Source organism: Symphalangus syndactylus, chromosome 4, assembly GCF_028878055.3.
Source record: "Symphalangus syndactylus isolate Jambi chromosome 4, NHGRI_mSymSyn1-v2.1_pri, whole genome shotgun sequence".
NCBI lineage: Eukaryota > Metazoa > Chordata > Mammalia > Primates > Hylobatidae > Symphalangus > Symphalangus syndactylus.
This window is the reverse complement of record NC_072426.2, coordinates 17,214,884-17,242,742: the sequence shown is the minus strand read 5'-3', so window position 1 is coordinate 17,242,742 and position 27,859 is coordinate 17,214,884. Positions and strand designations below refer to the sequence as shown.

The window sequence follows — 27,859 nt, the reverse complement described above, 5'->3', positions numbered from 1 at the left end:
CAAAGAATGAGGGGTGTCATGTTTTCCTTTCTCTGGAAACACTGGAAAAAAGCAAAAAGAAAAAACAAGAACACTTTTCCATAACTACAATTGTATGTGTCCCTTTAAAACTGTGATTAACAAGTTGTGTCCTATCTATTTTTACCAGCAATTTGAAGGAGGATACAGAAGGTCACTTTTGTAGATTACCAGAAACTTGGAGGCAAAGTAAAGGCACTTGATCACAGAGTCTGAATAGCTATGATCTGAAATAATGAACCCAATCATTTGTAAAAATAAAACCCTGTCCTTGGATTAAAAATAGAAAAACTTGTGCAGCACAGGAAGGGAAAAGATGTAGTTTGTCAGCAACAAGTTTGGAAAAGATTTAGGGAGTCCAGTTGGCTTACCATACAGAACATTCTGAGTTTAAGATGCCAAAACTCAGTATGGACTTTGGCTTTGGTCTTTGTTCTCCACTAATGGCTCAAAGCATCCTACAGGGAACTCTTCACTGACACGGTCAGTCCAGCAGAACAGGACACGTATGATGGTCTGCCACCTTGGCCTACAGTGGATTGTAGGTAAACATACTGATTTTAGTGGAACTAATTTGTTATGGCTGTTGTATCTTTCTAATGCTATATTTTCTATTCATTTCGTATTTTAAGGATTTTCTCTTAGCTATTTTAATTTTACTTTCTTTAACTCTATTTTTGAAATAGCAAGTGTGAGAATAACTGTGAGGATGATCTATGTACTAAATGCCTGTATTTGAGAGCCTCTTTACACCTCTAGTTATCCCTGCAGTCCCCACAAGTAAACACTCCCTTCTCTTCCAATAAACCTTTACAGTTAACACTAAACTTAATCTATAGCGTAAGACATACATACACGTTTAATTTATTGCCAAAAATACATTTTTACATGAAAGAAAGAGTCCATGTTATGAAAATAAGAAAACAGTGGCAAGAAGGCACTTGAGAGATTTTAAATGAATGCCAGGTCCAAAATCCTCCACTGCTCCCAGCCTCACCTAATAATATCTGCTTCTTGTGACAACATGGATATAGAAACTAATTTAATTTCCATGGTTTAATATATCTAATTCTTTCAGGAAAAAATATAATAACTACATTCTATGCAACTAATAGAATAGCTAACTAAAAGACCTGTGTACATTTAAAAAAAAAAAATGAGGAATAAGATTCAGAACTTCTAGAATGTTTTCCCTCATTCTTCCTGAACAAGGTGTTATATAGCCAACTAAAAGACCTGTGTACATTTAAAAAAAAAAGAGGAATAAGATTCAGAAAATTACCTTAATTCAGTACCTTAGGTTTAAATCTCATAATCTAAAAATTCTTGGTCAAAATGTCTAGAAGACCCACTCAGAAGGTCCACATTTGGTTTCATGTAATCCCTTTCTCATCAGCTTGCCTAGAGTGGATATATGTGGTTTCTGGCTGCCCAGCATCCCGTCCTCCACCTTCTAGAAACAGCACTGCTGTTTGTTTAGAGAACGCCCTCTCCCCACCACATGTGGTTCTGGAGAGGCTGCCAATCCCAGCAGTGTGCAGTGTTAGCCACAGAGATGGCCCTGACCCAGACCCAGCCAGGTACCTCAGAAAAGAAAGTGAGGATACCCATGCAGAAACAAAACGTATTAGACTCAGCCTTGTCAATGACACTGCAGTCTAAAAGACTGTGTCTCAAATTTTCACCTGCTCCAAGTACACCTGAAGCTACAACTGACAGCTGTTAACCAGCTAGGCACACAGACTATGTTACTTTTAGCAGAAATCTTTGGCCTGATGGATGAGGAACATGACCCCAAAAAAGTCACATTGGAACCTCCAGGGCAACATGAGATTTAGAGATCCTGATATACTTCAAACCTGGGCCATAGGTTTGGAAAGCAATAGAAAATGTTCATATATGGGCAAAGATTTAGAAACCCTGGCACCTCTCTGAATATACTAATTAGAGATATTTACCAGAAAAATTGGAAGTAAAGCAGTAACAAGAATGAGGACATCATAACTGGAAGGACTGGAACTGAAAATAGAAACAAGTAAAAAGGTGTGTATCTAAATAATTGTCTTAAATACACTTTTATGTGAAGTAATGGCTCCATATTGCAAAAATAAGAAAATAGTGATGGTCATAAATATGACTTAAGTTGATAAAGACTGGAGTAGTAGATTTGCCAAAAGGAGTTCAAAACTTCTAAACTCTTCATCTTTAGGAAAGAAGAGTGTAACAGCATTATTCTGCTATTAACCTTTAAAGTTTAATAATGGCTTTTAAATGCTTCAAAAACTTAACCACTAATAGAATTAAAAGCAGCATATGTGTCTTCCACATCATTGCACAAATAGTCTATACTAAATGTATTAATTCATTTCACGAACATTTAGTGTGTGCCTGTTATGGGCCAGGCACCGGCTAGATTCTTAGGTACAAAGTTAACTAAGAAATAGCCCCTGCAACACAAATGAGGGGTGGGTAGTGGGGGGACAGCAAGGAAAGAAAAATAGGATAAAGCAAAGTCAAACACAAGACATAAATGTAATCAGGTGAATTCACTAATAAGAAAGAACTTAGATTGGGTTAAAAAACAAAATCCAATTAAAAGCTGTTCACCAGGAAGTCTTGAAATAAATTGACCTAGAAAGGTGAAAATTTGAAAATGGACAAATATGTTAGGCAAAAATGAAAATGAAGAAAACAAATATGGCATAATTCATATCAGACAAAATAGAAGAAAATGTGCTTTCAAAATTGACAAAAGGAATACATCACAGGGAAGGAAAGTATGACAGTTAAATCCTTTATGTTACAAATGTGTAGAATTAAAATACAAGTGAAAACTTTACAGTTACAAAAGATATGGAGAGAACAGTTGTAGAAGATGACTTTATCATTTTACTTTCAATTTGATAGATGAAGTAGACTAGAGTAAAAGAATATAGGATATTTTGGTTATATACATAGTAGAATTGAATCAATAGAAATATGTTTTAAACTTTTTATTTCCACAAACAGAAACTTTATCACCTTTTAAAGTATGCATAAGTAGTTAAAACTACTGATCATGAATAAAGAAAAATAACAGTAAATTTCCCAAGGAAAAGAATATTTTAAAAGCACCATGTTTTCTGACCACATCCTAGATCAATAGTAAATATTCCAACTACATGGAAATAAAAAAGTACCCCACTTAAAAACTGTGGAGCCAAGAAGGAAATGTAAAAGCAATGACAAAATATTTAGAATATGAGATCACTGATGTGCTTCAGCTGAGATTCTACTCAGAGGTAAATTCATAGACATTAAATATTTTAAAGAAGAAAACTGAAGATCTAAGAATGCGAGAACAAAGAAGGAAAAAGTGCAAGAAAAACAAAAAATAAAAGTAAGTTCCAAATGAGAAAAAACTAAAATTGAAGTTTTTTTTTATAAAAATAGTGGGTTTTTTACCATTTTGCTGTGTGTGTCTGTATCCTATGAAGGTTAAGCTATGTTTTTATGTAATCATGGTATCTGCAAATACAGACCATGTATGGTTGTGTTTTCATTGGTTAATACTGCCAAGCTCCTTTCTTTGAGGGAGAAGAAATAATTTTGCAAAACCTAATAGTTGGCCCACGGTGTTGATAAACAAGTCTTCATTATTCGGATATTTTATTCCACCATTTATATAAAATAATTATCAGCGTCTTGATTTGCTAAAAGTCCTTTTGTTTCTTGCTGAGCCCTATTTGGCTGTTGTAAGTATTTTATTTACTATGAACCCTCATAAGATTCAGTGGCTATAAAGAATTAGAATAATTATTTCAAAAATGTTTTCTTGATCATTTGTAACATTTATCTACTTATTTATCATGAGTTTTTGTTGTTGTTGTTGTTTACTTATTTTTGCCTTCCATCCTCAATGTTTTATTGGTTCCAGGACAAGAACCATTAGTCCATTTTGTTTACAACAAATTCCATAGAACCTAGAGTAACGCTTAGTCTACAGAAGGCTCTCAATATGTTGCTGAATGGACAGAAGAAAGGAAGCGAAGGCTTGTCCCTGAGTTATACTTTGTACCTGAAAAACCCTTTGTTAGAGGCCTCTTTGGTTAATGTGCACATTTAAAATGATATTATGTACATTTAACCTTGTATACTAGTTCTTATTTATTACATCAGACTCATGGGGTGGTACAACAGAAACAGTCCTTCATGTAGGGCTAAATTCCAAGGATCCCCAATAGATGAGCTTTGTTTCTGTATTTTTAGGCCTATAGTCTTCAGATAGATTTCAAAACCATCTCTTTGTTAAGTAGCTGTATGACAATATTGTGCTTAAGGTGTCTGTGTGTGTGTATATATATAGACAAAGGAGAATACTCATTCAAAACTCAATTTAAGGGTGATGAGGGCAACTTTTCTTCATTTCTTTCATCTTTTCTTCATTTCTTTCATCTTTTCTGTTCTTGTAGTTACAAATGGAGAGTTGGCCTGGGTCCAAGTTAATTCTTCCCATGGCCCTGTCTGTATTGTCCCCTTTTTTCAGTGATTAAAGTCTGCAGACTTCAGACTGGGCAGTCGTAGGACACCATCTCCTTGGCCACTGTGACTGGTGAAGGAATAGGTGACCAAAATTGGGCCAATCAGAGCCCTTCTTAAAGATTTTTCATATCAATAAATCTGGAATTTTTTTTTTTTGAGACAGGGTGTCACTCTCTCACCCGGGCTGGAGTGCAGTGGCATGATCTCGGTTCACTTCAGCCTCGACCTCCTGGGCTCAAGCAATTCTCCCACCTCAGCCTCCTGAGTAACTGGGACTACAAACGTGTGCTACCACACCCAGCTAACTTTTTCTTTCCTTCTTTTTTTTTTTTGGAGATAGGGTTTGGCCATGTTGCCCAGGCTGGTCTCAAACTCCTGGGCTCAAGCCATCTGCCTGCCTCTGCCTCCCAAAATGCTGGGACTACAGGTGTGAGCTGCCACACTCAGCTGAAAGTTGTTATTTTGGAGAGATTTATGGCCACCTTTTCTACAGAGGAGGTCATCTTTAACTGAAAAAGGGTGAAACCACTATATTGAGGAAAGCTGCAATGCAATATGGAGTCAATCGTGCCAGGTCCCTGCCTCTAGACAGTCAATCAACTCCCAGGCTAGCTCCATTTCAGCCACATGCAGCCTGAAGTGTTCCATTCTTCCTCTCATTCTGTAAGACATCAGCCCAAGGTCCTTCCAACGAACCACCATTTTCTGTAATCAAGTTAGGTTTCTATTGCTTGCAACCAAAAGCATTCTAATTCAACCATTCTAATAGTTTGCAGTATATTTAAAAGAGGAAAATCTACATGTTTTAATAAAGTATACTTTGGGAAAACCCTCCACCTTGGGATTAGTTTATATATCGTGCTCAATTTTTTAAAATATATGACATATATTTCATATATATGACATTAGCCACAGACCCTATGTTAATGTCAAGTGTTTTAACCACAAAATAAGTGAATGCAGACTCTCAGCCTGAAAGTTGAATGCTGGCAGCCTTCCCTTAGGCCAGAAAAATGAGCAGTTCCACTGCAGCTGTCCTTTAGAAACCATACTCCATGGAAGTTTGTTTTTAATTTTTATAAATTTATGGGGTACAAGTATGATTTTATTACATGCATAACTTGCATAGTCTTCAAGTCAAGACTTTAGGGTCTCCATCACCCAGATAACATACATTGTACCCATTAAGTGATTTCTCATCATTCACTGCCTCCCAACTCCCTCTCCTCTCTGAGTCTCCATTCTCTATTATTCCACTCTCTATGTCCATGTGTACACATTTTTTAGCACCTACTTATGAATGAGAGCATGTGATATGTGATATTTGACTTTCTGTGTCTGGCTTGTTTTACTTAAGATAATGACCTCCAGTTCCATCTATGTTCCTGAAAAAAATCTGATTTTACTCTTTTCAATCACTAAATAGTATTTCATTGTGTATATAATCACCATCTTTTCTTTATCCAATCATTCGTTGGTTGACTCTATATAGTGCTGTGATAAACACATGAGTGAAGGTATCTTTTCGATACACTGATTTCATTTGGGTAGATATCCAGTAGTGCGATCACTGGATTGAATGGTAGTTGTATTTCTAATTCTTTGAGAAATTTCCATGCTTTCCTTAGAGACTGTACTAATTTATATTCCCATCAACATGTATAGGATTCTTTTTTCTCTTCATTCTCACCAAAATGTGTGTGTGTGTGTTTTTGTCTTTTAATAATAGCTATTCTGTGGCCAGGCACAGTGGCTCACGCCTGTAATCCCAGCACTTTGGGAGGCTGAGGTGGGTGGATCACAAGGTCAAGAGATCGAGACCATCCTGGCCAACATGGTGAAAACCCACCTCTACTAAAAATACAAAAATTAGCTGGGTGTGGTGACACGTGCCTGTAGTCCCAGCAACTTGGGAGGCTGAGGCAGGAGAATTGCTTGAACCCAGGAGGCAGAGGTTGCAGTGAGCTGAGATCACGCCACTGCGCTCCAGCCTGGGTGACAGAGTGAGACTCCATCTCAAAAAAAATAAAAAGTAAAATAATAGTAGCCATTCTGACTAAGGTATGATGATGTCTCATTTTAATTTGCATTTCTATGATGATTAGTGATGTTGAGAATTTTCATACACCTGTAGGAAATTTGTATGTCTTCTTTTGAGAAATGTCTATTCATATTTTTTGCCCATTTTTAATGAGATTATTTTATTTTGTATTTGTTGAATTGAGTTTCTTGTAGATTCTGGATATTAGTCTCCTATTGGATGAATAATTTGCAAAAATGTTCTCTCATTATGCAGGTTTTCTATTCACCCTATTGATCATCTGTTATACTGTGCAGAAGTTTTTTAGTTTAATTTAGTTTAATTATATCCCATTTGTCTTTTTGTTTTTTTTTAGACAGAGTCTCACTCTGTCACCCAGGCTGGAGTGCAATGGGGCGATCTCGGCTCACTACAACCTCTGCCTCCCGGGTTCAAACAATTCTCCCACCTCAGCCTCCCAAGTAACTGGGATTACAGGCACATGCCATCATGCCCAGGTAATTTTTTTGTATTTTAGTAGAGACAGGGTTTCACTGTGTTGCCCAGGCTGGTCTCGAACTCCTGAGCTCAGGCAGTCCACCCGCCTTGGCCTCCCAAAGTGCTAGGATTACAGGTGTGAGCCACCACGCCTGGCCCTATTTTTTTGTTGTTACTGCTTACACTTTTGAGGTCTTAGTCATAAATAATTTGCCTAGACCAATGTGCAGAGGAGTTTTCCCTGGGTTTTCTTCTAGTGTTTTTATAGTTTCAGGTTTTACTTTTACATTTTTAATTCATCTTGAGTTGATTTTTGTATACAGTGATAGGAGTTCAGTTCCATTCTTTTGCATATAGTGAATCTATTTTCTCAGCACCATTTATGGAAAAGGGTGTCCTTTCCCCAGTGTATGTTTTTATTGGCTTTGTTGAAGATCACTTAGCTGTAAATACGTGATCTTATGTCTGTGTTATCTATTCTGTTCCATTAATCTATGTGTCTGGTTTTATACCAGTACTGTGCTGTTTTGATTACTATAGCCTTATAGTATAATTTGAAATCAGGCAATGTGATGCCTCCAGCTTTGTTCTGTTCTTTTGCTTAGGACTGCTTTGGTTATTTGGACTCTTTTTTGTTCCATATGAGTTTTAGAATTGTTTTTTCTAATTCCGTGAAAAATGACGTTGGTATCTTGATAGGGATTTCCTTGAATCTGTAGATTGTTTTGAGCAGTATGGTTATGTTAATGATATTAATTATTCCAGTTCATGGGATGTTTTTCCATTTATTTGTGTCATCTACAATTAGGCAGGCAGATCACCTGAGGTCGGGAGTTCAAGACTAGCCTGGCCAACATGGTGAAACCCTGTTTCTACTAAAAATAGAAAAATTAATTGGGCATGGTGGTACACGCCTGTAATCCCAGCTACTTGTGAAGCTGAGGTGGGAGAATCGCTTGAACCCGGGAGGCAGAGGTTGCAGTGAGCCGAGATCGTGCCACTGCACTCCAACCTGGGCAACAGAGTGAGACTCTGTCTCAAAAAAAAAAGAAAGAAAGAAAGAAAGAAAATACTTTGTGTAAATTTGCCATATTTACACTCCTTCTATTAAAGCATGTTTACTTGCACCGTCATTTTATCTTTTAAGCGAAATATTTCAGAGAACAGTATAGTAAATGTCTATGTACCCTCCCTCTTAGCATAAAAATTATAAAGTTCAATTCATTTTTTCCTAGTTTTCCCTAACCCAGAGGGTAATTTAGACCCTATGTTAACAGTAACAAATAGTATTTTTTTAAAAAAATCTGTCCCAAAGGCTAGACAGCCCACAAGGGTTTCCCTAATTATTTTGGGGAACTGTGTGAGGGTTGCTTTCAAACACAAGGAATTTGCACAACCACATGGAGTACATGGTTCTCTCTGGCTCTGGCTCCATCTCCCAGCAGAAATATCTGCTGCCAGTAGCTATGGAAGGCACCTAAGGGCTGCTACTGCCACAGGTGCTGCCTGCAGCTGACACTCACTATTGAAGCTATACTTCTTTGGGTCGTTGGAGTGGTGACAGTGCTCTTGTTCTCTCTGGAGGTAGAAAAATCCTTCTCCTCTTGTTGAGATACAGGGATCCCAAATTAGTGTGGCTGGTGATCACAACATCTCATCAATATTTGGTGAAACAGGCCTCACAGCTGTTCATCAGACAAGTGAATTAACTGACCGGTTGTTATACTTAGAACCTTTGTCCCTCTCCAGGACTCAAGCATTATTTGAGTCTCAAGCTCACTTTTCCTAGAGAATGGGCTTCTCGAAGGGGCTGCTTTCTTTCTCAGTACACATACACCACTGGCCAACTTGCCTGTCAATCCTACAGGCCAGTCTAGATTCTGGAGCAAACACACTTTAAGTCCCAGCTTGGCCTACTCTTCTAAGGGAAGAACTCATGTCCATCAGATTTATTTGATGTTATTTTCTGAACAATAAAAATGTTCAAATAGATTATAGGAACATTGCCTAGGATAGTATGGTATAGCTGTGGTTTGTGATTTATGGTATATCCGTATGATTAGGTACAATGTACAATTTTCAAATGATTATGAAAATTAGTTAGCAAGTTAGTAACATGGTCATTACATACTTTTAAGTAGAAAAATCAGGATTCAAAATTATATGCATATTATGATTAAAGCTAGTATTGTGATTACAACTATTATTATGATCTTATTTACAAAGGAATAATTAGAGAACATAGCCGTGTTAGGGTGAGGATCATAAGTTATATCATAATGGAAGAATTTATTTTTCAGAATGTTTACTATACAAAGTAATAAAATATTTACTATGTGCTAAAAATTGTTACAAAATATTAAGTATTGCATAATCTTTCTGTTTTTTAAAACACTGTCCAAGCACCAGTACTAAAGGATCTTTTATCTGTCTGATTACTGCAAGAACCTGGAATCAATAAAATACGGTATTTTTTCTTCGTCTCAAACTCTCTCTGTCTCTCTCTCAAGACCCCGACTCCTTCTGCCTCTGCCTCTTCCTGTCGTTTTCCCTCTCTCTCTCCCCCGCCCCCCTCCCGACACATACGATTTGTTAAACTCAGAAGGGAAGATTAAAAACAAATAATTCACCTACAATAATATACTAGTGCCTGTTTAACGTTTGACTTTTTAAATTAAGCTTTAAAAAGTTTATTATTTAGGGTCATAGCAGAAAAAAAGATGTCATATTCAAAGGTTTGTCATTGAATACAGTTTAATAATGGGACTCTTTGCAAAGGTATCGGCGGACTAAGGGAACTGGGAAGGAAGGGTGAGGCACCCAGGAACTAGCAACCGTGGGAAGTCATTACCATCCCTTGCCTGAAGGAGCGAGGAGGAGGGAATTGTCCTGGAACCTAGTGAGAGCTACAGCCATGGGAGAGGAGCTGCCAGACAAGAGATGCAGCCATAGAGGAAGAAGCACAGCTGTTGAAACAGAATGGAGAGGTGAGTATATCCTAGTCTCTCCTCCTGCCTTCTGATTGCCTGCCAGTGCTTCCCACTGGCCAAACCCAATTGCAAGATGGAGGCCAAGGGACCCTGGTGATGCAGTCCCTAGAAGTCAGCCTCTCTCGACATAGAGAAGGCAAAGAAGGGTGGAGAATGAATTTGGAGGGGCAAATGGAGAATAACCAGTACACAGTGCCCAGCTTTTCCATATCATAGGAGACAGGTAAATATCTGTTTAACTACATACAAAACTTCGACCTTGAAGCTGCTGAAAAGTGCAGATTATTTTCAATTGTGCTACGTTTTCCTGGGCAGGCCTGGAGTTTGGATGACTGTGTACCCTGTTGATGGAAATTTATGGCTGTGTCCATACGCTATACTTTATTTGCAACGATGCTCTGAAAGTCTTCAGTTTTCTGCGCAATCCTGGACTGGTCATGTCTCAGCCTGTGACCTAGCTGTTGTTGAGCTGGACCTCTTTCATCCTGTTTGCCACCTTACATCTCCTGTGTCCTGTATCCATGCTTTTTCCTTCTCGCACTTTGTTGGAGCACACAAATAGATTCCTTAGAAAGTATTCATGAGAAGCTAATTTTCGGAGACCGTTCATGTCAGAAAATGTCCTTACTCTAACCCTTGACTAATAGTTTGGCTGAGTGTAAAATTTCAGACTAAGAAACATTTGTTTTTCAAAATAGGCCGTTGCTTAATTTTCTTCTCACAATTGTATATGTCATTTTTTTTTTCTCTCAAAGTTTCTCTTGATCAGACTTTTTGGGATATTTCCTTATCTTCCTAACCTTCTATCTATTATTTTTATTTTGGCCAACTGTTTCTTTTTAACCTTTGTTTTTCTCACAGCATCCTCTTATTATTTTAAGGATGCCATATATCTGTAGATATGTGTATACAGTAAATATATACATATATACACAAATAGATGCACATATGGGTGTGCATTTTTTAATCTTTCAGGGTATGAGTTGTTACTTTTTAAGAAGTTTTACTGTGTTCTCTGAATTATATTGTTTTCTCCAGTTTTCATTTTTCTGTTTATTTTGGTTTCTCTCTTTTGCCTTATGTATGGTGATTGTCGATTGTTTTTATTCGACTGAGGCATCAAAAGCCGATCTGGATTGTAGTGTATTCACACAATGGAATATTATTCTATCATAAAAATGAATGAAGTACTGATACATGTGGTAACATGGATAAACCTCCAAAACATTATGCCAATTGAGAGAAGTCAACGCAAAAGGTCACATATTGTATGATTCCTTTCATATGAAATATCTAGAATAGATACATTCATGAAAACAGAATGGAGATTGGTGATTTCCAGGGGTCAGGGGAAGGGAAGAATGCAGAGAAAGTGCTTAATAAGAACAGAGGCCGGGCGCGGTGGCTCACGCTTGTAATCCCAGCACTTTGGGAGGCCGAGGCGGGCAGATCACGAAGTCAGGAGATCGAGACCACGGTGAAACTCCGTTTCTACTAAAAATACAAAAAATTAGCCGGGCGTGGTGGCGGGCGCCTGTAGTCCCAGCTACTCGGAGAGGCTGAGGCAGGAGAATGGCGTGAACCCGGGAGGCAGAGCTTGCAGTGAGCCGAGATTGCGCCACTGCACTCCAGCCTGGGTGACAGAGCGAGACTCCGTCTCAAAAAAAATAATAATAAAAAATAAGAACAGAGTTTTACTTTGTAGCGATGGGGACTAAATAGAGGTGGTGGCTGCAAAACATTACAAGTTTACTAAATGCCACTGAATCCTTCACTTTAAAATAGTAAATTTTATGTGACTATCATAAAATAAATTGATTTTTTAAAAGAGCTGCCTGGGAGACCTGTGGATGTGTGGCATGACAAGCAGTGGACTTCATTTCTGAATAATTAGGCAGCAAACCAATCACTCTGAGAGGGCCCCAGCATTGTTAGTGTGTACATGAGAGGATTTACTCTGGGGCTTTTTCACACAAAAATAGTTCGAATCTCTGCCCTAACGGGCAGCAGCCCAGTTCGCTAAGTTCTTCGTGGGTCTGAGGCCTGCACGTGACATTAGTTCCCATGTTTTGTTCCTTGCGCATCATTCCGCTCTTGCTCTGAACCTGGTTTCCTGTTCCCAAAGCCTCTCCCTCTCAGTCTTTCCGGAGGCAGAGCACTGGTCCCCCACTGGGCAGGTAGAGACCTTGTTCTCCTCGTGGGAGGGCAGGAAGGGAATCTTCAGGCTTTCTTCCCTTGCCTCCACCTACTGCGTACCACACCAAAAACCTCTAAAGGCCTTGGCACAGCCAGTCAACTCTCCCCATTGGCTGGCCCTCCCCTGCACCACCCTTCCCGTGGTGAATGGGGACTTTCTTCCCTGGAAACTCATTTCTATCATTCTTCTGATGTTGTGTTTGTGTCCTCCTGTTTTCTTTGTCACTAGGGTTTATACTTTTAAGAAAGCTTTTATTATCATTTTAATGCCACCTCAGGAGGGAGAAGAGATAAGGCAGTTTGTGGCTTGATACGCTTGTTTTTTATTGTTTTTGTTTGTTTGTTTTTTGAGATGGAGTCTCCCTCTGTCACCAAGGCTGGAGTGCAGTGGCGCTATCTGGGCTCACCGCAACCTTTGCCTCCCTGGTTCAAGCAATTCTCCTGCCTCAGCCTCCTGAGTAGCTGGGATTACAGGCGCGTGCCACCACGCCCGGCCAATTTTTGTACTTTTAGTAGAGAGGGTTTCACCATGTTGGTCAGGCTGGTCTCAAACTGGTGACCTTGTGATCCGCCCTCCTTGGCCTCCGAAGTGCTGGGATTACAGGTGTGAGCCACTGCGCCCGGCCAACACACGTGTTTAAATAGAAGACTGTATGTTTCTTCTGACATCTTGCTGGGAAATTTGACCTCAGAGTGAAAAGAATGTTGTTCAGTTGTCAGCTCTAAATTAAGTTGTGTTCTCAGGCAAGTTGACAAATTGCCTAATCTTTTCTTATAACTGATTTTTAACTGTTAAAATGGTGATTGGAGGTGGTTAGGGATGACAAGACATTGGGGAGGAGGCTTACATCTATTAAATGCCAATTATGTGCCAAGCGAACAATACTTTATTTCCTCAGGCTTCAAGTACAAATTACTGAAACTAAACTAATGGTTACCTGTCTTGTGTGATTGTTTTTGCCGAGTGCTGATGCTTGTAACTCTCTCTGAAGTAGGTGAAAATCAGATAAGGTAGTGTCTCCAAAGCCCTAGCACCTCAGCCTATGCCTCTATGACAGACTTTTCACACATCATTGTCATTATTCGTTAACATCATTGATTCCCAGCCCCCAACAGGAAGGAATCCTGACTTATCACCATGCACAAAAGTAGCTCAATGAATAATTGTGGAATTTGTGGTACTCTTGTTACAAGTACAATAATTTAGATGGAAGAAAATAAGTGATAAGTATAAAGTGATCTCCAAATGTAATGTCTTTAATGTCAGCTATGACTAAAACTAAGAGCCTTATGTTCACAGATTGCTACTTAGTGATGCTATTTTTTGGTTAGAAGAAATCGACTGGTACATGTATGTTTCATTGTGAGGACCCCAAATCTACTCGTTAGTTTAAGCAAATTGGAATTTATTTAAGGAATCTAATTTCAGCAAGAACTCTAGGACTTATAAGAATTATTGGCCAGGTGCAGTGGCTCACGCCTGTAATCCCAGCACTTTGGGAGGCTGCGGTGGGCGGCTCACTTGAGGTCAGGAGTTCAAGACCAGCTTGGTCAATACGGTGAAACCCGTCTCTACTAAAAATACAAAAATTCGCTGGGTGTGGTGGTACATGCCTGTAATCCCAGCTACTCAGGAGGCTGAGGCAGAAGAACCGCTTTAACCAGGGAGGCGGAGGTTGCAGTGAGCCGAGATCCACCACTGCACTCCAGCCTGGGTGACAGAGCAAGAGTCCATCTCAAAAAAAAAAAAAAAAAAAAAAAAGAAAGAAAAGAAAAGAAAAAGAAAAAAATTAGAAAGTTATCGTGTAGCTTTTCATTTTATTTCCCCACCTTTATTTCTCCCTTCCTGTCTTCCAGGGGCCTCCCGGTATCTCTCTATGCTGCATGCCAGCTTCATTCTTTTCTCTCTGCTGACTGCGGCTTAGTTTACTCATCACCTTGGGCTGGGCTGCTTTAAAATGGTAGCCTCTTCCTGCTGGCTTTCCAGCTTGGCGTCACATAATTAACAAACTCAATATTTGTTCATTCTAATTCGAAGTTCCCAGGAGGGAGAATAATTGGCCCAGCTTGGGTCAGGTGACTACTCCTGCTCTTCCATTGGGACAGAGTGTGCAGGTGCACTGCATGTGGAGGTCTGGGAAAAGATGGATCTCTAGTACAGTACATTTGACAGGTCCCTCTCTCTAAAGGAGTTCTGATTGTTGTTATTATTTATTCATAAGTAAGGTATTTTATCCAGAACTTAGTAGAGGAAGGTTCAGGTGAAATGTGGATGGACATGTTCTCCTAGTGTAGCAGGAAAGCCCCCTGGGGCTGGGAATGGTGAGTCCTTTTTAGACTGTCCTGTCTGACGCTGCTCTTACTATGATCAAATAGGAGCACTCACCGCCTCCAGAACTAGTACTTTTCCTCTGCTTCAGCAAAATTCTTCAAGTGCTCATTCTGACACTGGTAGCTAACAAGGCAGTTGCAAGCTTGGAAAAAAAAAAGCTAACAAGCAGTTCCAAGTTTGGAAAAATGGAGCCTCTGTTACACCTAGGCTTGGAAGCTGCACATGAAAGAGGGATTGTCACGTTTCCGTCTCTGTGATCTCTAAATGCCGTTTGGCACACAGAGGACACATTTTGTGGCTTGAAATGAGAATAGGAGAGGAGGCAGATTCTGAGGGAAAGAACACGCATGGGAGAGAGCTAGAGAGCTGCTCCAGAGAGTAAAGTCCATATTTTCTATAGAAAGAGTGGTCCTGGGAGTTGTATAATTAAAGCATTATATTTATTTATTGTATTATTATTTAGATATACGATCTGCGTATACCAACTCAGAGGCTTTCTCTGAGTTGCTTCAAAATGAGACTCTGACCTGAGCTTTAGAGAAAGGAAGAAGTGATGATTAGTTTTAAGGACAAACATGGACTAGAACTGAAAGCCTGTCTGGGCTCTGAGGCAGCCCTGGGAAAGCGGCTGCTTATTTCTTCTCTGTGATGGTCAACTTGGTCTTATTCTCATGATATCTTTGGTTTTCTCTTCTCTGATCACATTTTGACTCAAAGCGACACTCTTGAGCCCTGAGTTCCTGTTTCAATGAATATCCTATAGCCAGGATAGTAGAACTTGTTTTACAGAGTGTACACCAATGCTTTCTTCAGAAAGGGACTGTAGAAGCCAGGGGAAGTAACGGGCATAATGATGCTTAATGAGCTGCTCAGTGTAGTCAGAAGTTGATAGCATTGATTTTTCAGTCCTCTGGCTAACCAGACAGCAAGCCACCCAGAGTGTCTTTTCTTGTGAGAATAGTGCTGGGTCACTCTTGTACTTTCTCTGGGGTGACTCATAGATAAGGGCAACCAAGAATGGTCATAGGATCCGCAAAGGCCATGTATAGAGGGACACCATTTCTTAGAATGCTGCCTGGCTGGAAGAGGAAGTCTTGAGTAGACTCACTCTGTTACCCAAGATGAGATTTATTCTCTGCAAAAGAGCAGAAAAGTCTTCATAGGTAGGGGCACGTGAGAGATTTGATGTGAACAAAGGGGATCAAGTGGACCTCACGGTTTTAAATAATATTTTTTCTCAGAAAAGTGGCCCTATAACTTTCAAAATTGCAAGCATTACAATCTGCTTGAATTTTAAATTTAATAAATGTTCTGTCAACTCCTGGACTTGAAATGAAAGTTGCATTAACCAAAGACGTGCCTTTAGATGTAAGTTTAAATAAAGCACCTCTAAAGAAGACTAAAATTCTATGTAATTTTACATAATTAAATGTAGCTATTTTGTCGTACTACAATTTTCCACTCTTCTCCTTATGTCTACAATTTTGATGTTCGTCATGGATTTGGATGGTTTATTTCAGTGCAAGCTTACCCACATTTGTAGGGTGCAAATGGTAATTATTCTCTACCCAAAGTCAGACAAGATGCCCCAAGTTCTCAGTTTAATGACACTTGGAAGATTTTTAGCAAAACAAATAGTGAATACTCTTCAAATCTGAACAGAAACAACGAAAGCAGAAGTAATTTCCAAAAGGTCACTTTTATTTCTGCTGCTATTCTACCTTTTCAACGTCGCTATCCTTTCCACTGATGAGAATTTGATTGAGCATATTGGCACTGGCATTTCTGAAACGACCGAGATTACCATACAATTCCAAGGGTTAATATGTTTTTGGTTACAAGAAACTGTTTTTTCAAGAGCTTATCTTTAGAAAACATTATTTTCTTGTCTTTTCAAATAAAAGATCATCAGAATGTCAAAGTCTGAAATCCTATGAGTCTTTAGGTGCAATTTTTTTTTCTCATTCCTTTTCTATCACACAAGAAAATTAATATTTTGAATTTCCTATGCTTTTGTATAGAAAATTATTCATGTACTAAGCTCATTGAAGTTAGAAAAGATGATCTCAATCTATGCACACTGTCATACATACTTTATTATTATGAGCATAGCACAGGGCTGTGGGCCAAGGAGATTACAAAAGAAATGTCCATGCTACCCAGAATATGCAATTCAGTGAAGCACGAGGAATACAGCAGTGTTTTACAGTTTTCTTTTAAAATAGACTGAACTCACTAAAAGTCTGAGGAGGTCTACATAAAAATGTTGAGATTATGAGTACAAATAATATGTTAATATGGCAAACATTGTGTAGGTGGCTTGTAGATGACTGACATTTGTATAACACCATGCTTACTTATAGTCTTAATGGCATTGCAGTGAGCCCCGGGCTACTTCTAAGGAGAACCAAATCACTGTTATTTACTCCATTGATTTGCAGATATGCAAGGCAGTGGGGTAAAAGTTGCTAACAATTCACAAATACTTCCAACAAACACACAACACTTTCTTTTTTATAAAGTTTGAAATAACTAACAATACTCCTACAGTGATATCCTGCCTGTTTTTTTTTCTTTTTAAATTCACGTGTGTATGAATCATGTGCAATAAGATTTACAGTGTGTATCACTTACATATTTATATTTTTACTGTGAAATCAAACATGCAATTACCCCAAACCAGAAATGACTAGAACCAACTGAGGAAGAGAACAGCTAGCGAGCATCCTCAAGACACACCACAAATGACCAAGACTCTGAAGTGGGTTACTGGCAGCCAAGAGGCCTGCAGGGAGGCACAAATCATTCAATCAGGCATTGCTGTTGACTCTGAAGAGGGCATTTGGCTGGGAGGGAGAGGGAGGAGATCCAGGTCTATTTGTGTCTTGATGCAGGCAGGGAGGTCATGAGCCATAAAGTACTGGTGAGAGGACAGCCCTTCTTTCTGATGTTTCGAAGTAATTTTGAGACAAGTATTACTCTGTAAGTAAAATGTATTCATTAGTCTATTTCAGAGATAAGTAGACTCTCACTTTTTTCTTCAAGCCTCTTTGTTGTAGACACTGACACCAAAGAGTAAAACTACTCATTTATCGGGAGCCTTAAACTCTGTGGCTTTCAGTTGAGATTAAAATCAAAACTTGTTCAGACTGTAAAAACAGACTCGTGATAACAGGAACAAATGTTGGCAATTCATAGAAACACAGATTTGCTCCTACTTTGGCTTTCCCCATACAATCAGTGAACCTGTTGAAACAAAGTTGGGTATTGGGGGATCCCGCCCCCAATATTTCAACGTAGGTTCTTTCTATTTTCCATAAGTGTTGGCCAGCTGAGAAATAAAGAGAGACAGTATAAAGAGAAGAATTTTACAGCTGGGCCACTGGGGGTGACATCACATATCGGTAGGCCCATTGTGCCCGCCTGAGCCTCAAAACCAGTAAGTTTTTATTAAGGGTTTCAAAAGGGGAGGGGGTATAAGAACAGGGAGTAGGTACCAAGATCACATGCTTCAAAGGGCAAAAAGCAGAACTACTAATAAGGGTCTAACAAAGATCACATGCTTCTGAGGGAACAGGACAAAAGGCAAAAGCAGAACTACTGATAAGGGTCTATGTTCAGTGGTGCACAGTATTGTCTTGATAAACATCTTAAACAACAGAAAACAGGGTTTGAGAGCAGAGAACTGGTCTGACCACAAATTTACCAGGGCAGAGTTTTTCCCCACCCTAGTAAGCCTGAGGGTACTGCAGGAGACCAGGGCATATCTCAGTCCTTATCTCAGCTGCGTAAGACAGACATTCCCAGAGTGGCCGTTTATAGACCTCCCCCCAGGACTGCATTCCTTTCCCAGGGTATTAATATTAATATTCCTTGCTAGGAAAAGAATTTAGTGATATCTCTCCTACTTGCATGTCCATTTATAGGCTCTCTGCAAGAAGAAAAATATGGCTCTTTTTGCCCGACCCCACAAGCAGTCAGACCTAATGGTTGTCTTCCCTTGTTCCCTAAAAATTGCTGTTATTCTATTGTTTTTCAAAGTGTCCTGATTTCATATTGTTCAAACACACATGTTTTACAATCAATTTCTACAGTTAACACAATTATCACAGTGGTCCTGAGGTGACATACATCCTCAGCTTTTGAAGATAACAGGATTAAGAGATTAAAGTAAAGACAGGCATAAGAAATTATAAAAGTATTATTTGGGAACTGATAAATGTCCATGAATCTTCACAATTTATGTTCCTCTGCTATGGCTCCAGCCGGTCCCTCCACATGGGGTCCCTGACTTCCTGCAACAGCTGGGCCCAGGAATTAGTCCTGAATAGGAGGCTATAATATAACACATTTGGAAATATTTGAAAAGCTAATAATCTCAGTACAGCTGATATTAGTCTTTCAGGTATAATCACTCAAAGATGTCTTACAGTATATGCAGTTTGTGTTTTTATTAGTGTGGAGTGTGTTTCAATTTTCTGCAGGCCAATTTTACTCTTTAGACCAATGCCATAACCTTGAACCTGGAATAATAAAAGCAGGAATTTTCCTGTTGTTTGGCACTGAGCTCTACTCATTAGCTGCTAATGAAGCAGAAGTTGTAGAGTCGAGTTCCATCTGGGCCAGTTGGCTTCATGTTGAGAGGAATATCTTTCAAAGATGCAGATTGAATTCCCATCTCTCAGCAACATCAGCCAGATGCCTATCATGGGACACAATCTGATCTTGGGGAAAGAGTTTGAATGTTTAATATACTGTATGCCACAACTATAACTGGAAAAAAAGCACACACACACACCAAATATGGCTTACTGTCTAGTACAACCCTAGCACATGCTCAGCGACATAGTCAGCAACATTTCTCTTTAATGGTGAGAGAAAAAAATCCAAAAAGAAAAGAAGGATTAAAGAATCCAATTTAAACTTATAACCCAAGTGTGCTGTTGACCCTGCAAGTGATAATGTGTTATGCATAAAATGATTTACGTAATATTTTCAGTGTTGTTCTCACTTTTATTATGCCATAAAAATCTCCCATTTTCTCATTTCATAGTGTAGAGCCCAACGTACAGAGAGTAGAAAACAAGGTACACAAGCCAGTTCCTCTATCCATCCATTCATCCATCTAGACTTCCAACACACTTCCTGAGAGTATAATTTATCCTTGCTGCATTAATATTCTTTTTTCACTCCTTACTCCTTTGGAATCTCGCCTGCAGTCTAGCTACTTTCCCCATACTACTCTCTCAAAGGTTATCAGGAACCACTTAACCTTCATGCTCAGTGTCTATTCTCAACCGACATCTGGCAGGATGAGGAGGTGAGTCATGTTCCCGGAGCCCTGGCCCTATGCCAGCTGGGAAGGCAGCCGTGAAAAGTCTTGCTGCTAACCCCCGGCCCAGCAACAGGACTGCATTTAAACAAATAACCAAAAATAGTCTCTCTTAAACACTTATCCTGTGACTGTCGTGACTCAGATTATCCTGGTTCCCCTTCCATTTATTGACCCTCTCAGGCTTGGCTCCATAATTTGTGGGGCCCAAAGCAAAATGAAAATTTGAGTTCCCTTGTTCGAAAAGTAAGAAAAAGTATTGTTAAAGTTACTCAATATAATTCTGTTTCTTTTGCAGTTTCTCTCTTGACTTGTCATGGAATTTTTTTATTTGCTATTTAATGTCATTAAGAAAAAATAAAATTTTTAATTAGAATAAATTTTACCACTTTTCTTCATATTGTACAATGCCAATTTTAAAAGCAAATTTAAAAGCATTTAACTTATATGTGTAATCACCAAAATTATACAGCTATTATTTTTATAGCTCATACATATGTATGTATTTCATTCTTACCTGAACAGTGGAATCACTGCACAAAACAAACTCTACTATTTTTTTATGTCACTTACTGATATGCACACATTCTATCAACACTCTCTATGGTCAGTTTACTTGTATGTCATCATTTTCAGTATAAGTGCTTGACTAATTAACACAAGTAAGAAATTAACACAAGTAAGAAAATACATGATGGCGTTTATTAGAACATCATTGATTCCTTTCACACCAACAAGTTAACACGTTCTGGTTTGGACAGAAAGCACGGCCTCTCAAGGCTTATCAGCCTTCCCCTGCACATGCTTACTCTAAGATGAAACATGCACCTGGTACTCATATTGAGTCTTGCTGAACTCCCATGCATTGTGAGTCCACTGGAATTCTGTGCTCATGAGACATCATATGTGAGTGGGAAGGCCAGGAACAGTGGGCATGCACATTGCACATAGTGCTTCTCCTCATGCATGTGCTCCATTGCCCCATCCAACTTTGCTTACAAAACACAGTTCAAAGATACATTTTTAAAAAAATTATAAGACTGTGGCAATAGCATTACACTGAGCTTGGAGCCCTTCTGAGAGTGACACTGTGTGAGATTGCTTCGGCCACACAACCATGTCACTGGCCCTGGACTCTCCCTGGTTTCTGTGTCATCCAGTCCATCTAATAAGTGTCATGTGTAGTTCTGTCATCATCTTCTCTTTGTGCATTTCATTCACCTTTACAAATTCAATTAACACCTCCCTGTCTTGCTCCCAGTTTTTCCCAGGCTCTGAATATCCAACTGCCTGCTGAATACATCTCAACACATACCACATCTAAAATAAAATCCACCATTTTTCCCCTAAAGCTGTTCTTCCTGGTTCAGTTAACCAAAAGTCTCAGTCATTGGTCCACAGTCTGTACAAAGCTGATCACATGGTAGTTGCTCAATATACACTGCTGGTTTATTGACCAAATTGAATATCTGCCTCCAGTTACAATTTGTAAGAGTCAGCCTAGATCATTCAGAGATTAGTTGTTCTGGTTGTAGATTTCCCATATCCTTATTTCTTTTTAAAATTATTCTTATAATACAGCTTCAAGACATTGGACAGAGGCAAGAAATAAAAATAAAGTTTAGCTATCCACTTCTACCTAACACTAATTAAAAACTTTTAACAGGAACCATGATGATATTAATAGTTAAATTGGATACCAAGATTTAGAGTAGATTTCATCTACATATCCTCACAACTTTGCTTTTCAGTTATTCCCAAATAAGCAGTTTCATTTCTTTTCCATTTCCAGATTTCTATATACATGAACTTAAAAAAAAAAAAAATCTAGCCCTGGGCATGGTGGCTCACACCTGTAATCCCAGCATTTTGGGAGGCCAAGGCGGGCGGATCACTGGAGATAAGGAGTTTGAGACTAGCCTGGGCCAATATGGCAAAACCTTGTCTTTACTAAAATTACAAAAATTAGCCAGGTGTGGTGGCTCGTGCCTGTAGTCCCAGCTACTTGGGAGGCTGAGGCAGGAGAATCGTTTGAACCCGGAAGGCAGAGGTTGCGGTGAGCCAAGATTGTGCCACTGCACTCCAGCTTGGGTGACACAGTGAGACTCCATCTCAAAAAAAAAAAAGAAAAAAAAAAAAGTCCATTAGTGGGCATTAGACTTAGTCTCTGTCAAAGTCACAGTGGCTACTGTCTTATTATTTGTATTCTTTGTTACAGAAATTGTAATTTGATGAACTTTAATTATGGTGTCTTGATGTTTCCATTGCTTCCCACTCTGGGTAGGCCATGAAAATAATGGTAACATTTGTGTTGTTATTTGTTATTTGTATTCGTTGTTACAGAAATTGTAATTTGATGAACTTTAATTATAATGTCTTTATATTTCCAGTGTTTCCCACTCTGGGTAGGCCATGAAAATAATGGCAGTATTTGTGTTGTTATTCTGGCACTTCCAGTTTAGACTGTAACCCAGACGAGTTTGAAGGGTATTAAAAACAACAGCAATAACAAAAAAGAAAAACAGAACTAATAAAGAAAGATGGGGGTTTAGATTATTTCAAACCACGTGATGATGTTTGGTTTATCTTTAAGTGAGGTTCAAGTTAGTTCGTGTTTTTATGAGACTCTCTAGGTCCATTTCTAGCCACCTTTGCTTTAGGTTTGGCATGTGGAAAGACTGAAACTGCCTTCTTGCCTGACTAGAGTTCATCTAGTCACTAACTGCCTGCAACACCAAGGTAGAACTTCTTATTTCAGGCAGCCCAGACACTGGAAATAATGTGTTGCTTGTATTATAAATCTAAAGAAATGCCAAAATAACCTGTGGCTGTCAGGAGTGGTACAGTTAGCTTTTGTGACCAAGGAATGGAAAGCCAACTTAGAACCCAGTATCAACCTTTCCATTCAAACCTGCATTCTGGTGGACATTAAAGTTCTAGTTATTTGTGAAATTTAAAAATGATATTTTAAATGAGATTTGCTTCTAGGCTGTTCTAAGATATATTTTATTTATGATATGTTATAGTAATCCTCTAATTTTGAGTTACTCTCTTTCTTACTATTGTTTTAAACATCATTTACAGTTCTGTGACATTTCTTATGCAATATCAAAGCCAATAAAGTAGTATATTAGTCAATGAAGACATTGAATTTTTGATGCACACAGCACTGTGGGTCATCAAATAGAAGTAAATGAATAATTCCTACCTTCAGAAAATGAATCTTTTTGAGGCAATAATAATATAGGCCTATGAATAATTAGAGCACAATATAACATGGTACATACCAGTTAAAAAAAGAGGTTAGAAGAGGAAAAAGACCAGATCTCTATGTGGAGGAGAAAATGATGCTTAAACTGTCTTTCTCTTTGGAAAATTAATGAGGACAAGAGAGGGCATCCATCTATTCAGAAGACTTGTGAAAATAAACTATCTAAGGGCCTTTAGACATTGGTAGATGCTGCATGCTATTTTTCCCTTATTTTATTTTATGTTTGTTTCAATAGGGTTTTGGGAAACAGGTGGTCTTTTGTTACATGAATAAGTTCTCTAGTGGTGATTTATGAGATTTTGGTGCACCCATCACCAGAGCACCATACACTGTACCCAATATGTAGTCTTTTATCCCTCACCTCTGCCATCCTTTCCCCTGAGTCCTCAAAGTCCATTGTATCATTCTTATTCCTTTGCATCCTTATAGCTTAGCTCCCATTCATGAGTGAAAACATACAATGTTTGGCTTTCCGTTCCTGAGTTACTTCACTTAGAATAATGGTCTCCAGTTCATTCCGGGTTGCTGTGAAGTCATTATTTCATTCCTTTTTATAGCTGAGTAGTATTCCATGGTGTGTGTATATAGGGTGTGCGTGTGTGTGTATATATATGTGTGTGTGTGTGTGTGTATAGATCACATTTTCTTTATCCACTCATTTATTGATGGGGATTTGGGCTGGTTCCATATGTTTGCAGTTGCAAATTGTGCTGCTATAAACATGCATGCTCAAGTATCTTTTTCATATAATGACTTCTTTTCCTCTGGGTAGATACCCAGGAGTGGGATTGCTGGATCCAATGATAGATCTACTTTTAGTTCTACTTTTAGTTCTTTAAGGAATCCCCACGCTATTTTCCATAGTGGTTGTACTAGTTTACATTCCCGCCAACAATGTAAAAGTGTTCCCTTTTCACCACATCCATGCCAACTTCTATTATTTTTTTATTTTTTTCATTATGGCCATTCTTGCAGGAGTAAGGTGGTATCACATTGTCATTTTGATATGCATTTACCTGATCATTAGTGAGGTTGAGCATTTTTTCATATGTTTGTTGGTCGTGTGTGTATCTTTTTTTGAGACCTGTCTATTCGTATCCTTAGCCCACTTTTTGATGGAATTGTTTGTTTTTTTCTTGCTGATTTGAGTTCCTTGTAGAGTCAGGATACTAATCTTTTGTCAGACATATAGATTGTGAAGATTTTCTCCTACTCTGTGGGTGGTCTGTTTACTCTGTTGATTGTTCCCTTTTCTGTGCAGAAGCATTTTAATTTAATCAAGTCCCATCTATTTATCTTTGTTTTTGTTACATGTGCTTTTGGGTTCTTGATCATGAAGTCTTTGTCTCAAAGCCTAGAAGGGCTTTTCCAATGTTATCTTCTAGAATTTTTATGGTTTCAGGTCTTAGATTTAAGTATTTAATCCATCTTAAGTTGATTTTTGTGTAAGATGAGAGATAAGGATCCAGTTTCATTCTTCTACATGTGGCTTGTCAATTATCCCAGCACCAATTGTTAAATAGGGTATCCTTTCCCCCTTTATGTTTTTATTTGCTTTGTTGAAGATAAGTTAACTGTAAGTATTTGGGTGGATTTCTAATTCTTTATTCTGTTCCATTGGTCTATATACCTATTTTTATACCAGTACCATGCTGTTTTGATGACTATGACCTTATAGTATAGTTTGAAGTCAGGCGATGTGATGCCTCCAGATTTGTCCTTTTTGCTTAGTCTTGCTTTGGCTATGTGGGCTCTTTTTTTGGTTCCATATGAATTTTGGATTGTTTTTCCTAGATGTGTGAAGACTGATGATGGTATTTTGATGGGAATTGCATTGAATTTGTAGATTTCTTTTGGCAGTATGGTCATTTTCACCATAATGATTCTACCCACCCATAAGTATGGGATGTGTTTCCATTTGTTTGTGTTGTCTATGATTTTTTTAAGCAGTGTTTTGTAGTTTTTTTTGTAGAGGTCCTTGTTTAGGTATATTCCTAAGTATTTTTTAGCTATTGTAAAAGGTGTTGAGTTCTTGATTTGATTCTCAACTTGGTCACTGTTGGTGTATAGCAGAGCTATTGATTTGTGTACATTAATTTTGTATCCCGAAACTGCTGAATTTATTTGCCTGTTCTAGGAGCTTTTTGGATGAGTCTTTATATGATCATATCAGCAGCAAACAGCAAGAGTTTGAACTTGCCTTTACCAGTTTGGATGCCCTTTATTTCTGGTTCTTATCTGATTGCTCTGGCTAGGACTTTCAGTACTACATTGAATAGAAGTGGTGAAAGTAGGCATCCTTATCTTGTTCTAGTTCTCAGGGGGAATGCTTTCAACTTTCTCTTTTCTGTATAATGTTGGCTGTGGGTTTGTCATAGATGGCTTTTATTACCCCAATGTATGTCCCTTCTATGCCGATTTTGCTGAGGGTTTTAATCATAAAGCGATGCTGGATTTTGTCAAATGCTTTTTCTACCTCTATTGAGATGATCATGTGATTTTTGTTTTTGATTCTGTTTATGTTTATGTGGTGTATCACATTTATTGACTTGAGTATGTTACACAATCCCTGCATCTCTGGTATGAAACAAACTTGATCGTAGTGGATTATCTTTTTGATTTGATGTTGGATTCAGTTAGCTAGTATTTTGCTGAGGATTTTTGTATCTATGTTTATCAGGGATCTTGGTCTGTATTTTTCTTTTTTCGTTATGTTCTTTCCTGGTTTGGGTATTAAGGTGATAATGGCTTCATAGAATGATTTAGGGAGGATTCCTTCTTTCTCTATCTGTGGAATAGTGTCAATAGGATTGGTGCCAATTCTTCTTTGAATGTCTGATAAAATTCATCTGTGAATCCATCTGGTCCTGGAGTTTTTCTTGTTTGGTAACTCAAATTACCATTTCAATCTTACTGCTTGTTATTTGTCTGTTAAGAGTCTCTCTTTATTTCTGGTCTAATCTAGGAGGGTTATATGTTTCCAGGAATTTATCCATCTCCTCTAGGTGTTCTAGTTTGTGCAAGTAAAGATGTTCATAGTAACCTTTAATTATCTTTTGTACTTCTGTGGTTTCGATTGACATATCTCCTGTTTCATTTCTAACTGAGCTATTTGGATCTTCTCTCTTCTTTTCTTGGTTAATATTGCTAATGGTCTATCAGTTTTGTTTGTCTTTTCAAAGAACCAGTTTTTGTTTTATTTACCTTCTGTATTGTCTTTTTTGTTGTTGTTGTTTAAATTTCATTTAGTTCTTCTAGGCTCTTTGTTATTTCTTTACTTTTGCTGGGTTTGGTTTGTTCTTGTTTCTCTAGTTCTTTGAGGCATGAGCTTAGATTGTCTCTTTGTGCTCTTTCAGACTTTTTTACATAGGCATTTAATGCTATGTCAGTGGATAAAAGTCCCCCAATATTATTGCATTGCTGTCTGTCTCATCTCTTAGGTCTAATAATAATTGTTTTTATAAATTTGGGAGCTTCAGTATTGGGTGCATATATATTTGGGATTGTGATACTTTTCTGTTGGACTAGGCCTTTTATCATTATATAATGTGCCTCTTTGTCTTTTTTAACTGCTGTTGCTTTTAAGTTTGTTTTGTCTGATACAAGAATAGCTACTCCTGCTTGCTTTTGGTGTCCATTTGCCTGGAATATATTTTTCTACTCCTTTACCTTAAGTTTACGTGAATCCTTATGTGTCAGGTGAGTCTCTTGGAAACAGCAGATATTTGTTTGCTGAATTCTCAACCATTCTGCCATTCTGTGTCTTTTCTTTATCCTTTTAATTGCATTTATTTTAATGCCGAATTTACTCCCATGCCGTAAGATTTTGTTTCATCAGTTTCTTCTGGGATATCTTTTTCTTCTGGGCAACTTCTTCTTCTGGTTTAGGAACAATCTGTTCCTTTTCAGTAAGGATCATCTCAATGTGGCCGGGAGAGCTCATGTATGGGTTAATCCGACTATGAGCTCTGTAGGTCTGGCAGCACATCTTAGGTGCTTTGTTCACTTGGATATGCTCAATGACCAGAGAGTCTACATCTAAACCCTTAAGTTCACCATTACTCTCTGCATTTTTAAGCATGTGCAGCAAAAATTCAGCACTCTTTTTGGGCCACCAACCTTGTGTCTAGCCCCACTGCTTTGCCTGGGCACACTTGCCAACTCCACCATTGTAACGTCGGAATGGTACTCACGGTTTCTGTAAAGTGACATCTTTCAGATATTTTGTGGCTTTTCATATATGCATACCCTTGATGGCCTGGGCAGTTTCACAAGTGTTCTTAAGGTGAATACGAAGATTGGAACCTCTTGAGTTGCATGATTTTGTGGGGTTCTCCTGGTCAAGTGTATAGGGAACCATTTTCACAGATTATCTCAGGCTACTTAGGGAAAGAGCCATTCTGTATCTTTTAAGTGGAGCATCTAGGCCATTTACATTCAATGTTATTATTGAGATTTGAGGTACTATTCTATTTACCATGCTATTTGTCACCTGAACATCTAGGTTTTTTCATTGTGTTATTGTTTCATAGATCCTGTGAGATGTACGCCTTAAGGAGATTTTATTTTGTGTATTTCAAAGATTTGTTTTGAGATTTAGAACTTATTTTTGGCAGTACTTGTAGTACTAGCTTGATAGTGGTGAATTCTCTCAGCATTTGTTTGTCTGGAAAAGACTGTA

The 27,859-nt window shown here is 38.4% G+C and overlaps 1 protein-coding gene and 1 pseudogene across 1 annotated transcript in view; one reads left to right on the top strand and one right to left on the bottom strand.

The window, feature by feature from the left end:
- Positions 1-27,859, top strand: part of BCKDHB (branched chain keto acid dehydrogenase E1 subunit beta) — a 342,628-nt gene that overhangs the window by 249,624 nt on the left and 65,145 nt on the right. The window lies entirely within an intron of this gene.
- On the bottom strand, positions 26,919-27,538 carry LOC129480424 (large ribosomal subunit protein uL22-like; annotated as a pseudogene).